The sequence below is a fragment of the Nyctereutes procyonoides genome, unplaced genomic scaffold (assembly GCF_905146905.1).
Source record: "Nyctereutes procyonoides isolate TBG_1078 unplaced genomic scaffold, NYPRO_anot_genome, whole genome shotgun sequence".
NCBI lineage: Eukaryota > Metazoa > Chordata > Mammalia > Carnivora > Canidae > Nyctereutes > Nyctereutes procyonoides.
The window spans coordinates 13,151,992-13,165,546 of NW_026575122.1; the positions used below are offsets into that span (position 1 = coordinate 13,151,992).

The window sequence follows — 13,555 nt, forward strand, 5'->3', positions numbered from 1 at the left end:
CTGGTTCCAAAAGTCTGCACTTCTTAGGTTGCCTCATGTTTTACTGCAGTTAAGGCAGAAGCAAACCTGTATCCACAGTTTCCGTTTGAGCACTTCTAAAGTGTCCTAAGTTAATAAATATGCTGACAATGTTTTTGTCTGACTCAAGGACACATCCTAATCTTCCAGGCCAGCCCTTCTGCCCAAATAAATTTCATCCAGACATCCAGTATGTTAAGAAAAAGAATGTAGTGAAAATTCTAGGGAGGGGATATTTCTGTTCAAGGATTAAAATGAGATTCACAGGCAGGATATGCAAAAACGATAGTTGTACACAGGAAAGAATTAGCATTTGTATGACAAAACATTTGCCCACGAAATCTGTTTCTGAGGCCGAATTTCCACTAAATTCTCAAAAAACACGTAAAAGCTGAGTGGCTAGTACACAGTGGCTCAGTCACTAGATTTCCTCTCCTTCATTTCCCCTCTACTTGCTTATCTCCAAAGTTGCACTTGTCAGTTCTTCTAAGACCAAATTCTATCCATATCAAAGACCTACTATTCTCTTCCAAGGAAAATAATGAACTAAACTCATAGACTTGCAGGGGCTTATTTAGACCTTCCAACCAGCAGGTCAGTCTCAGGGTCTAATATATAAAGGGCACAAAAAATAATGTTGGTAACAGTATAATAGTACCTCAGCCTTGACTCAAGGCCTTTTTTTTTTTTTTTAAGGTTTTATTTATTTTGAGAAAGAGCATGAGAGGAGGCAAAGGGAGAGAGAGAGGATCTCAAACAGACTCCCCACTGAGTGCAGAGCCCATCACGGGGCTCTATCTCATGACCCAGAGACCATGACCTGAGCCTAAACCAAGACCCCAATGTTTAACTGACTGAGCCACCCGGTTGCCCCTTAACTCAAGGCTTTTAAGGTAACAGTCTTAGAGAGGTTTCTCAGACATCCAGGAATCTATTTTCTCACAAAACACATAAGAAAACTCATTGTTCTTACCCACATCATTAGCACCAGCATCAAAAACATCTTGCTGGTACCTGCCAGCATAAACCTTTAGAGCCTGAAAAAAATCAAACTAAAAGTTGTCTTTGGGGAATTCATAATCCTAGATGGTAAGAACCGCACAGTGTCATTTTTAGTGGAGTGGTGAGAGGAAAAAGTGCTGATAATGCTATCTCCCTAGGATTTCAGGATAGCATTTTCAAAGGTTCCTCGGGCATTACTGTATTACTGGATTGACTTATCTCCACTGAACAGGCAAATTCTCACCAAACAGCACTCGGAGTAGTAAATTATAGCTGCTCTGAAAAGGCCAAACAGATCACTCCTGAGCCCCAAGGTAAATATCCAGCTCTTTCTAGAGTAGTCAGTGGACAAAAATTCAAAGAACAGAATTCAACCTAAGGAAGGGCAGACCAAAGAAAAGGTCAGAGTCTATGCTGTTACTTCTCAGGAAGACTCCTGACCCCATTTATATTCAGTGTCCTATGAGAAATTCCATCCACTTGTGTTCCGATATGAAGCAGAAATAACAAGCTGACCAGACAATCAGGAAACCACGCGAGACAACATTAAAATGATAATGCAAGAAAAACAATTCAAGATGTAGATGCCATGTTTACTTTTGAAAGATATGGTCAAATTTCCAACCGCGGATTTGATAGACCTAGGATTTTCCAGGAAAGTAAAGACAGGATTTGGGGAAATCTGAAAGTACTGATAAGGAACACTGTCACCTAAACAAATCTTGACACTGAAATGTAATGATATTGTAGATTCCATGATCCAAAAGAGAATCATAGTATTTATCTAAAAGGAATGGTGTAGAAAAGGGTAGAAAGAAAAGAGCAGTGAGAAGAATGTGCATTTATGAAGGTGAGTGAGGAGGTGTGGGGTTAACCCTGTACCTAGCCCAGAATATAAGTGAATTACCTCACCGGGAAGACACTTCATTAATGTATGTGGCCTTGCCCAACTCAACCAAATCCATATTTACCTTAAGGGAGGAGGAAGGCAAAGGTTTTTTTTGTTTTGTTTTGTCTTAATTTGGTCCTTAATTGTTAAATGTCCCTCATTTTGCACAGGAAGGAAACATAATGTGCATCATAAAGAATTCAGTCAAATTCTTTGCCTCCTGATCCTGGAGACCCGGGATCGAGTCCCACGTTGGGCTCCCTGCGTGGAGCCTGCTTCTCCTTCTGCCTGTGTCTCTGCCTCTCTCTCTCTCTCTCTCTCTCTCTCTCTCTGCGTCTCTCATGAATAAATAAACTCTTAAAAAAAAACAAATTCTTTGCCTCATTCGTTAAGGTTGTGATAGTCAAGGTGTTCTGAATCATTCCTGTTCTTTTTTTCTTTCAGCTGAAGGGCAGGTACTACATCTGCCAAGGATGAAATCAAGTGGAAATCTGAAACTAGAGGTTAAGTAGGGCCGGGAGGTAGTGACCCGGGCACCGTCCTTCCATCCCTGGGTAAAGGAACCTGGCAGTACAAGTTGTCGTGCATCAATCCCATAACCACATTCTCAAAATATCGATGAAAAAACCAATCTCCATTTCTACAGGTTAAAAATTGTCCAGCGAAAAAAAGCATTAGTGTACATAGTCCACAGGAATAACAATGTCTCTTTCCCTAAGGGCTCACCTAATCTCTGGGTGTCTGAAACTCTCAGGACTTTAAAACAAACTATGTAAAAAGCATTTGAATCTGAAGCTGTTTCTGTTTCATAAGTTAAGGCCGATGATTTCCCGGGGAAGCAGAGGGGTAAAAATGCTACCAGTTGCTCGATGGGGTTGGATTACAGGTGGGAACAGATCTGGGTTTCCTAGAATGCTCTGGATCTGACGCACCTTTCTCCCCGGCCCACTCCTCGGCGGCAGGCAGTTTCCAACGTGGGGCCTGCATTTTCAAAATACATGACACATGCATCAAAAAAGAGCCCTGCAAACCTTCAAGAATCCACAGCTCCCTCCTCTCATAAACTAGAAGCGTAGCATGAGCTGGAGCAGCACGGAAGCTAACAGGAAGGAAATCTATCCGAGCAGTCAGTTTTGCAAAACGACCAAAGTTTGAGAGGGAGAGAGGAAACGCATCATAAAAAAAAAGAAAAAAAATGCGGGGATCCCGGGAGGCTCGGCGGTTTAGCGCCGCCTTCGGCCCAGGGCCTGGTCCTGGAGACCCGGGGTCGAGTCCCGCGTCGGGCTCCCCGCGTGGAGCCTGCTTGTCCCTCTGCCTGGGTCTCGGCCTCTGTGTGTCTGTCTCTATCAGGAATAAACGAGTAACATCTTTTAAAAAATGATTAAAGTTCCTGCTTTTAAGACTGCAGCGTATCCACCTTCTCCTCGGTGCAAAATGACGTTAACAGCTTCACGGCGAGGCTGTGCACAGAGATGCAGGCGCCGCAGGGCCCCCCCCCCGCATCCCCCCAGGGCGCCCTCGGCCGGCGGGGCCCGGGGCCGCACAGCCCGGGCCACAGCGCCCGCAGCCGCAGGATCCGGAAGCGGGTCGGCCACACCGCAGCCCGCCGGGACCTGGCCCAGGGCCCAGGGCGGAGGGCTCCGGGGGCGCCCGCCCGGCCCCCGCCGCGCTCACTCACCGCCCGCGGGCTCGGGCTCGGGCTCCCGCTCCCGCTCCGGCTCCGGCTCCCGCCCGCGCTCCGCCTCCCGCTCCCGCCGGCTCCGGCTCCGGCTCAGGCTCCGGCTCCGGCTCGGGCTCGGGCTCCGGCTCCGGCTCCGGCTCCCCCCGCGGGCCGGGAGCTCCGCCACCCGGGGGGCGCGCCCTGGGGCTGCTTCACCGGCCGCTGCGCTCCGCGGGCCGGGCCGCAGGGGCAGCCGCCGCCCGGCGCGGGGCAAGCTGCCCGGGGGCTGGGTCCCGCGGGCCCCGAGCGCGGCGTGCGCGGCTCCCGGGGGCTCCCCGGCGGCTCACGTGCATCCTGCGCTGCGGCGCCGGGCGGGGGGACATCTGGTCCCCATTCGCCGCGAGGCGGGGGCTAATCCCGGGTGACGTGGCGCCGGCCTGGCCGCCCCCGCACCCGCGCCGCAGCTAATCCGCGCCGGGAGCCGCGAGGCGGCGCGCAGGTCGGCCCGGGCCCGGGGCGCTTTCCCAGGGCGACGAGTGGAGGCTCCGTGCGCGGCCTCGGGGCGGGGCCGGCGGCAGCCCGGGGGGGGGGGGGGGTCACTCCTGCAGACGCGCCCTCCCGGCCCCGCCGGTACACCCGGCTGCAGGCTCTGCCCCTGGGGCACCGGCTCGGGCCTGACGAGGCCCGGCGCCCGGGGCACACGGCCCGCACCACGGAAAGCAATCGCGAGTCCTGAGTGTGACACAGGAAACCATCTCTGCGTCTGCGTCTGCGTCAGTAGGTTAGTAAGTTGACACTGAGTCAACTGCGACACAGCCCAGAAAGTACTGCCCCTTGGGGACGGATTGTTTATTCTGCAAAATAGGTTGGGGTAGGAGGTCTCCCCCCCAACCCCCCAACCCCCCACCCCCGACCTCCTTGCTTCCTTCTAGAAACATACATGAGTGCCTCCCATGTGCCAGGCACCGGGCTGAGAATAGAAAGCTGGGAAAAGCCTGCAGTCTCTTCTCTAAAGTGCCTTACTATTGGGGGGCCGCCTGGGGTGAGCGGAGGAGACCAACAGTGTCATCGCACGGAGAAATTGCTATGATGGAGGGTATGCCCAGAGGGTCAGGGGGACACAGAAGCAGATTTTCCATCATGCTGGAAACCAAGGAAGGCTTCCCACAGGAGGCTGCATTTGAGTTCTGGGGACTGAGCAGGCAACAGGCCGAATGAGGAGACCGAGGCAGGGGGAAGATCTGAACTCCTGTACCGCTGCAGGAAGCCGGTGAGAGCAACAGAGGGGAGAGATGTGGTTATGGAGGACCCACCGCAAGGAGTCAGACCACGAAGGTCTCATCTGCTGAGCTCTGGAATTTGGAAGCTCTGGGAACCCTTGTGTTTCAGACAGATTACTGAGGAAGGCATATATATATATGGAAGGAAGATGGCATAGGAAGGCGGTGGAGGTGGGCTGGGGTGGATGGGAAAGACTCCAAAGATGGGAGAGGTGAAACCTTTAGGATGTCATGCCTGGGAACAAGGAGGGGAGCGGAGCTGTAGGCTATCACCCAAGTTCTGACACGCACGTGCACCAGGGTGGACAGAGAGTACCATCTGTCAAGGCAGAGAAATGAAGGAGGAGGAGCAAGCGGGACCAGAGAAATGATGACTTTAGACAAGTTGAGTTTATGGCTTTTGTAGGATATCCAAATGCAAAGATCCCAGCAGGCAAGACAGCCCACATGGATCTGTAAGGTATTTGGGGGTGTTATGGGCTAGCAATACAAATTAGACAGTTGTCCACCTAGAAGTAGAAGGTAAATGGGGCGCCTGGGTGGCTCAGTGGGTTAAGTGTCTGCTTTTGGCTCAGGTCATGATCTCAGGGTCCTGGGATTGAGCCCAGCATTGGGCTTCCTGCTCAGTGGGGAGCCTGCCTCTCCTTTTCCCCCTGCTCGTGCTCCCTCTCTCAAATAAATAAAATCAAGAAAGAAAAAGAAAGAAAGAAAGAAAGAGAGAGAGAGAAAGGAAGGAAGGAAGGAAGGAAGGAAGGAAGGAAGGAAGGAAGGAAGGAAGGAGAAAGAAAAGACTAAATACAGTAGAAAACAACTCACTTCTTTTGCTAGGGCTGCCATAAAAAAAGTGCCACAAACTGAGTGGCTTCCACAACAAAAATGTACTGTCTCAGGCTTCTGCGGGCTAGATATCCAAGGTCAGTGTGTCAACAGGACCATGCTCCCTCTGACGGTGCCAGGAAAGGATCTGTTCCAGGACTCTCTCCTCACTTCTGGTAGTTCCTTGGCTTGTGGCATCATAACTCCAGTCTTCACCTGCTACTCTCCCTGGGTGAGGATGTCCACATTCCCCCTTTATAAGGACACCAGTCATATTGGATTAGGGGCACACCCTACTCCAGTGTGATCTCATTTTAACTAATTACATCTGTCCTTCTTTTCATTTCCTATTTGGAAATTACCTGAGGTAACGTTGTGAGGTAGTGACCATTATGACTCCAAAGTCTGAATTTCAGGGGGGCACAACCTGACCCATAGCATTCACACAATTTGGACTGAGCTCTTCAGAGCAGGACAAAACATGTTGGCAAGGAGAAACATCAGCTTTAAGTGGGCAAAGAGAGCAGCTCCGGACAGAAACTGAGAAAAAACTGATTAGAAAGGTACAAGAGGGGTGACCCACACAGGGAAGAAACATGTTTTAAAAAGGAGAGGTTAACATTGCCAAATGCCTTTTTTTTTTAAGATTGTTTTATTTATTTATGAAAGACACAATGAGAGAGAGAGAGAGGCTGAGACACAGGCTGAGGGAGAAGCAGGCTGCCTGCAAGGAGCCTGCCGTGGGACTCGATCCCGGATCTGGGGATCACGCTCTGGGCCAAAGGCAGATGCTCAACCGCTGAGCCATTCAGGTGTCCCTGCCAAATGCTTTAAAAGCCAGGAAAGATAAAGCTGGAAATTGCCCATTGCCTTTGGGTTGTTGCAGACATAGGACCAGACTAATAAATAGATAAGCTTCGAAGAGTCCACTTAACTCCAGTCATTTTATGACTTTAAAGCCATGGCCCAGGCAAAGGCATTGAGAGAAGTGTGCTATAAGTGGGTATTTGTTTGAATCTTGCCTCCCACACCACAGCCTGCCTTCTCAGCCTCCCTTGCGGGTAAGTCTTGAAACTGTGATGTGGACTCTGGCAATCGGATGGATAGACGTTAGGCTTCAGCTGGATGAAGGCAGGAGGAAACAACAGGCCCTGCTTGTAGAACCTGGCACAGAGATACAGACCCTAAGGACCAACAGGGTTGAAGGTCCACCAGAGGGTCTGTGATGGCCATGTTCAGAGGAGCAGAACTAGGGCTCATTCTGGAACTTTCTGGTGGTATAATTTAGGCATTACTCTCAGCTGAGTAGCCTCTGAACCTGATTCTCAAGATTTCTTGGAGATTCTCTGAGCCACCTAATATTGTTTTTTCTTAATAGAATAGCTTTATTTAGATAAAATCCACACACTGAAATTCATCTACTTAAGTGTACAATTCAGTGGTTTTTAGTATATTCACAAAGTTGTGCAACCGTCACCACTATCTAATTCCAGAGTATTTATGTCACCCCAAAAGAAATCTCATACACACTAGCGGTCCCTCCCCATTCCCCCCTCATCTCAGCCCCTGGCGAACACTAATCCACTTTCTATCTTTAAGGATTTGCTTATTCTGGATATTTTATACACATAGAATCATATAATTTGTGGCCTTTTGTTTTTGGCTTCTTTCACTTAGCAATTTTTTTCCAAGGGTTTTCCATATTGCAACATGCATGTACCAGCACTACATTCCTTTTTATTGGCAAATAATATTCCATTGTGTGAATGCACCACATTTTGTTTATCCATTCATCAGTTGATGGATATCCGTTGTTTCCACTCCTTGGCTAGTATGAATAAGGCTGCTACGAACATGTAAGTACAATTTTTTGTTTGGACATGTATTTTCATTTCTCTTGGATATACCAAGGAGTTGAGTTGCTGGATCATATGGTAATTCTGTTTAAAATTTTGAGGAACTATCAGACTATTTTCCGAATCAGTTACATCATTTTACATTACCACTAGCAATTTATGAGGGCTCTGATTTCATAGTGGGTGTGAAGTGGTATTCACTTTGGTTTAGATTTGCATTTCCCTAATGATTAATAATGTTGAGTATCTTTTCAGGTGCTTATCTGCCATTTGCATATCTTCTTTGAAGAAATGTCCACTGAAATCTTTTGCACATTCTATTTTATTTTAAAGATTAGGAGACTGTGTGCATGAATGGGGAGGAGCAGAGAGAGAGAGAGAGAGAGAGGCAGACTCCCTGCTGAGTGTGGAGCCTGACTTGGAGCTTGATCCCAAGATCCTGAGATCATGATCTCCTTTGAAATCAGGAGTGGGATGCGCAACTGACTGAGCCACTGAAGTGCCCCAGAAATATTTTGCACATTTATTAAAAAAAACTTTCTAAAATTATAGTTAAATATACATAACATAGAATTTGCCATTTTAACCATTTTTATGTGTGCAGTTCGGTGACTTAAGTACATTCACATTGTTGTGCAACCATCCTTGTTTCTCCATTTTTATTGTCCTTTATTTTTTTATTTATTTTTTTAGATTTATTTATTTATTCATGATAGAGAGAGAGAGAGAGAGAGAGAGAGAGAGAGAGAGAGGCAGAGACACAGGCAGAGGGAGAAGCAGGCTCCGTGCAGGGAGCCGGACATGGGACTCGATCCCGGGACTCCAGAATCACGCCCTGGGCTAAAGGCAGGTGCTAAATCGCTGAGCCACCTGGGGATCCCCTTTAATCGTCCTTTAAAGTTGAACTTTTATATTCTGGACACAAGCCTCTTGTCAGATATATGATTTGAAAATATTTTTTCTTATTCTGTAGGTTGCCCTTTCACTTTCTTAAAGATGTTCTTATATATATATATATATATATATATATATGTATATATTTTTTAAAGATTTTATTTATTTATTCATGAGAGACACAGAGAGAGAGAGGCAGAGACACAGGCAGAGAGAGAAGCAGGCTCCTTGCAGGGAGCCCGACATGGGACTCGATCCCACGTCTCCAGGATCAGGCCCTGGGCCAAAGGCAGCGCTAAACTGCTGAGCCACCCGGGCTGCCCTGTTCTTATATTTTTTTTAAATAAATTATGGTCAAACTAACTAGAGTAGTTTCTATTATCAGTAGCTAAGGATGCTGGCAGATGCACTGAGTTCTATTAAATACAATCCTTGGGATCCCTGGGTGGCGCAGCGGTTTGGCGCCTGCCTTTGGCCCAGGGCGCGATCCTGGAGACCCGGGATCGAATCCCACGTCGGGCTCCCGGTGCATGGAGCCTGCTTCTCCCTCTGCCTGTGTCTCTGCCTCTCTCTCTCTCTCTCTCTGTGACTATCATAAATTAAAAAAAAAAAAAGTTTAATACAATCCTTTACTATTTTATTTTCTAGAACAATACATCTCATTTACATCTTCTATCCAATATTGCCTTAGAATTTGGGTTTCTTTTTCTAGAGCTTTTCTCATTTTTAAAAAGATGTATTTATTTATTTGAGGGGGGAGGGGCAGAGGAGAGAGAGAGAATCTCAAGGAGACATTGTGCTGAGGGCAGAGCACGCACGATGTGGGGAGCCCTCTCATGACCCTGAGATCACGACCTGACCCGAAACTAAGAGTCAGATGCTCAACCAACTCTGCCATCCAGGTGCCCAGAGCTTTTCCTATTTGATCTGAATCCCATTCACCCACATCTTACATTTTGGGGCACAGTCCCAACGTATCAGTGGCCACCACCAACACAATTACAGCTGCCAGCAGCCCTCCCAACTATTCCCACCTCTATCCAGTCCTGACCCAGAACCTTGGAAGTCAAGTGCAATGTCCTCCTTTCTCTCCAGACCCCTCCCACTCCACCCCTCCCTTCCCTCTGTTCCCTCTGCCATCACCATGCGGGCTCTTAGGAATGAGATCAGTGTCCTATTTAACCTTTACACCATCCACCGTGCCCAGACAAGGTTTTGCAAAAACCTAGAGCACAATGTGTTAAATTTAACTGAATCTTGTAATTTATTTCCTTATTTTTTAAATTCTAAAACATCTATACAATCTTTGATTCTAAACTCTTCTCTTAATGGCCACATTTGGAGGACTGAGGCCTAAAATCGGATGCAGGATGAATCTATGGTGTTCAATTTATGACAGGAAGAATGGAATTCTTTTGGGAATTAATCTCTAGGAGTTTGTGAAATGGTGAAAAATGGTAAAGCTTCACAGAAAGCTCTCAGGACCCAGAGAGAAGCAAAGATTATTACTTGGGGGTATCATGAGTCTAAAGTAAACACATTTCCTGGCAGATTAGGCTTTATAACTGCCACTGCTCAGTGCTTTGAGTCAACTTAGTTTTTGTAGGCTCTCTTATCCCATTCCCTTGCCCCTGAACCAGTTCAGCAACCTTAAACTCTTCAGATTAGGTGCTAACTGAAAAGCACCTATTTGAAATAGCTGGAAAGTGCCTGGGTTCATTCAGTCATAAATCCAACTGATGTTTACTGAGCATACACTTTAATGCAAGGCACCTCTCTGGGCACAAAAAGGAACAAGATTCGTTTCCTGTAATAAGGGCTTGGATGATGAATAGGGGGGGTCAAGACAAATACAATTCACAATAATCCAAAGCAGAATTAAAGAGCCATAAAGAAGTGTTTCGAGGATTCACAGGAAGAACTCACCCACTTTTTTAAGCATCAGGATAGGTTTTATGGAAAAGGTGGGAGGGAGAGCTAGGCTTTGCTTACAAACTTAGGTAGTTTGCTCCCTATTCCCCAGGAGCTCCCACACTAGTTGGGAAGAAAATCACATGTACAAGTGGCTGTAATTCAAGACCGTATGTGATAAAAGAGATATGAAAGTCACAGAAAAAGTGAGAGAGCACTTTCTACTACAGTAACCAGAACTTTATGTAAGGGTGGTCTTGGGCCCTAAGAGATGAAATGGATTTATTAAAATGTATGTTTTAGATAAAAAGGAATTAGATGCTCTAGAAAATTTGGAAAACTCAGAAAAGTATAAAGAATAAAACAGAGGGGCATCTGGGTGGCTCAGTGGTTGAGCATCTGCCTTCGGCTCAGGGCATGGTCCTGGGGTCTTGGGATCGAGTTCCACATCAGGCTCTGCAGGAAGACTGCTTCTCCCTTTGCCTGTGTCTCTTTCTCTCTCTGTGTGTCTCTCATGAATAAATAAATAAAATCTTAAAAAAAAGAATAAAACAGAAATCTATCTGTAGACCTACTACATACAGATAAATAAATTGTAAATCATACAATATGCTTAGTACATATTTGTATATGAATATAATTACATATGCATATGAATAGAATTAGTAAATGACATTACCATTTATTGTCTTTTTTTCCCCTTGTGCATATTTTTACTATATATATAATTTGGAACCTGTTTTTAAAAAACAAATCCTATAAGGCACCAGGATAAGTCGGTTAAGCATGTGACTCTTGATTTTAGGATTGTAGGTTTGAGCCCCACATTGGGTGTGGAGATTACTGAAAAATAAAATCTTTTTAAAAATTAAAAAATTGGGGGGATCCCTGGGTGGCGCAGCGGTTTGGCGCCTGCCTTTGGCCCAGGGCGCGATCCTGGAGACCCGGGATCGAATCCCACAGCGGGCTCCCAGTGCATGGAGCCTGCTTCTCCCTCTGCCTATGTCTCTGCCTCTCTCTCTCTCTCTATCATAAATAAATAAAAAATAAAAAATTTAAAAAAAAATTAAAAAATTGGGGATACCTGGGTGGCTTAGCGGTTTAGTGCCGCCTTCAGCCCAGGATGTGATCCTGGAGACCTGGGATTGAGTCTCAGACCGGGCTCCCTGCATGGAGCCTGCTTCTCCCTCTGCCTGTGTCTCTGCCTCTCTCTCACTCTCTCTTTGTGTGTCTTTCATAAATAAATAAAATCTTTTAAAAAAATTAAAATAAAAAATCTTTAAAAAAGCATATTAAAATATTTATTTTATATCAGTAGAATTATTAGAAAACACTTTTTTAAATAATGAAGACTATGCCATTGATATATATATCATTTATATAACCATGGTTTCCATAGTGTTCACATTTAGATTGTTTCTAAACTTCCAATTACTATAAATAAAACTTCAACGAAACAGCTGAACACAAATCTCTGTCCACATCTCTATATTTTTAAGTTAGACTCCTGTAAGTGAAATTATCAAGCCAAGCTGTATTAACATTTCTAGGGCTCTCAAGAGAGTAGGACAATGCACAATTACTTTCTTGAAAGGTTATACCAATTTACATTCCCATTAGCAATGTATGAAATTGAGATATGCACCTTCACTAACAGTGTTACTTTAATATATTTGCTAATCTGACAAGGAGAAAATAGTAAATCATTGTATTTTAATTTTGTATTCATTTGTTAATATGTCACCTAAACTGCAATTAAAAATAAACTTTTTTTTAGATCATATTTATTTGAGAGAAAGAGAAAACACAAGGGGGAGGGTCAAAGGGAGAAGCAGACTCCCCGCTAAGCAGGGAGCCTGATGCAGGGCTCTATCCCAGGACCCTGAAATCATGACCTGAGCCAAAGGCAGACATTCAACTGGCTGAGCCACCCAGGAGCCCTCAAAATAAACATTTTTAAATTTGTACTTATTTGATCACTAGTGACGTGGAACATTTTAAATATGATCATTTCCATTAATATTTCCTTTAAGTTTCCACTTCATGTTCTTTGTCCATTTTGGGGGGGGAGGAGTTGGAGAGAATGCAATTCTCTGCACTCTTGCCTTTCCCATGGTTACCACTGTATGAGCATCTGCCATAGTAAGTGTGATCTCATTCATTCATTTTCCTCTCTCCCTCCCTCTCCCCCAAGTCTCCTTCCTCCCCACCCACACCCAAGACAGCCCCTAAACATAGCCAGCTACTTCATCCAGTGCTCAAAGCAACCTTGGTCTGTTTTAACACTGAGGAGAAACTTGTGCTCTTGAGATAATATGTCCAGGTTTTCCATTTAGTCACTGAGCCTCAAGTGCTAATTTTAGAACCTAACCTCCCTGTATGACATAATATTGAACTCCACAGGGGGATCCCTGGGTGGCTCAGTGGTTTGGTGCCTGCCTTTGGCCCAGGGCGTGATCCTCGAGTCCTGGGATCGAGTCCCACGTCGGGCTCCTGGCATGGAGCCTGCTTCTCCTTCCTCCTGTGTCTCTGCCTCCTCTCTCTCTCTCTCTCTCTCTCTCTCTCGGTCTATCATAAATAAAAAAATATTTAAAAAAAAATATTGAACTCCACAGTGTTCCTCTGTTGATTTCCTAAGTTTCAACTGAACCATACCTTCCTGCCTTCATGGTGTCTGTTCCCACTGAGCCTGGGGAGTCCTTAGCTACATCTTCCCTAGACCAAACTCTGCCGGTCGCAGATTATGAGGCTCAAAGAGTGGCCCTTGGATGAGGGTAATCTCTTCCTCCAAATCCCACAGCACGTTGTATTTCCTGACGTATTTCCAGCATCTCAAATGTTCTGATTATTTGTGCATTCTATTCATCTACTTCATTACTTTATAAATTCTATGAAGAGTCTACTTGAGTAGGGGTCTATGTCTTCTTTATGTCTGGATTCTCATAATACAGTTAGCAGAAATCCAAAAATGTTTTACAGACTAAAAAAGTAAATGTCATTTAACAGAAACACTAGGGGACAGAGAGCTCCTTTGAAAGGGAAAACAAACCTTAATTTTTTTTAAACTTTTTTTTTTTTTTAAATTTATGATAGTCACAGAGAGAGAGAGAGGCAGAGACACAGGCAGAGGGAGAAGCAGGCTCCATGCACCGGGAGCCCGACGTGGGATTCGATCCCGGGCCTCCAGGATCGCGCCCTGGGCCAAAGGCAGGCGCCAAACCGCTGTGCC

General features: G+C 45.8%; 1 protein-coding gene across 9 annotated transcripts in view; it reads right to left on the reverse strand.

Moving 5' to 3' along the window:
- Positions 1 to 13,555, reverse strand: part of TRIM2 (tripartite motif containing 2) — a 169,104-nt gene that overhangs the window by 94,459 nt on the left and 61,090 nt on the right. The window contains exon 1 of one of the 9 annotated variants that reach the window (XM_055336304.1): positions 3,588 to 4,081. The exons of 7 other annotated variants lie outside the window; for them this stretch is intronic. The gene's annotated coding sequence lies outside the window, so the exon portion shown is untranslated. Of the gene's footprint in view, positions 1 to 3,587; positions 4,082 to 13,555 lie in introns of those variants that run through there. One more of the 9 variants, XM_055336309.1, reaches the window with a different exon arrangement.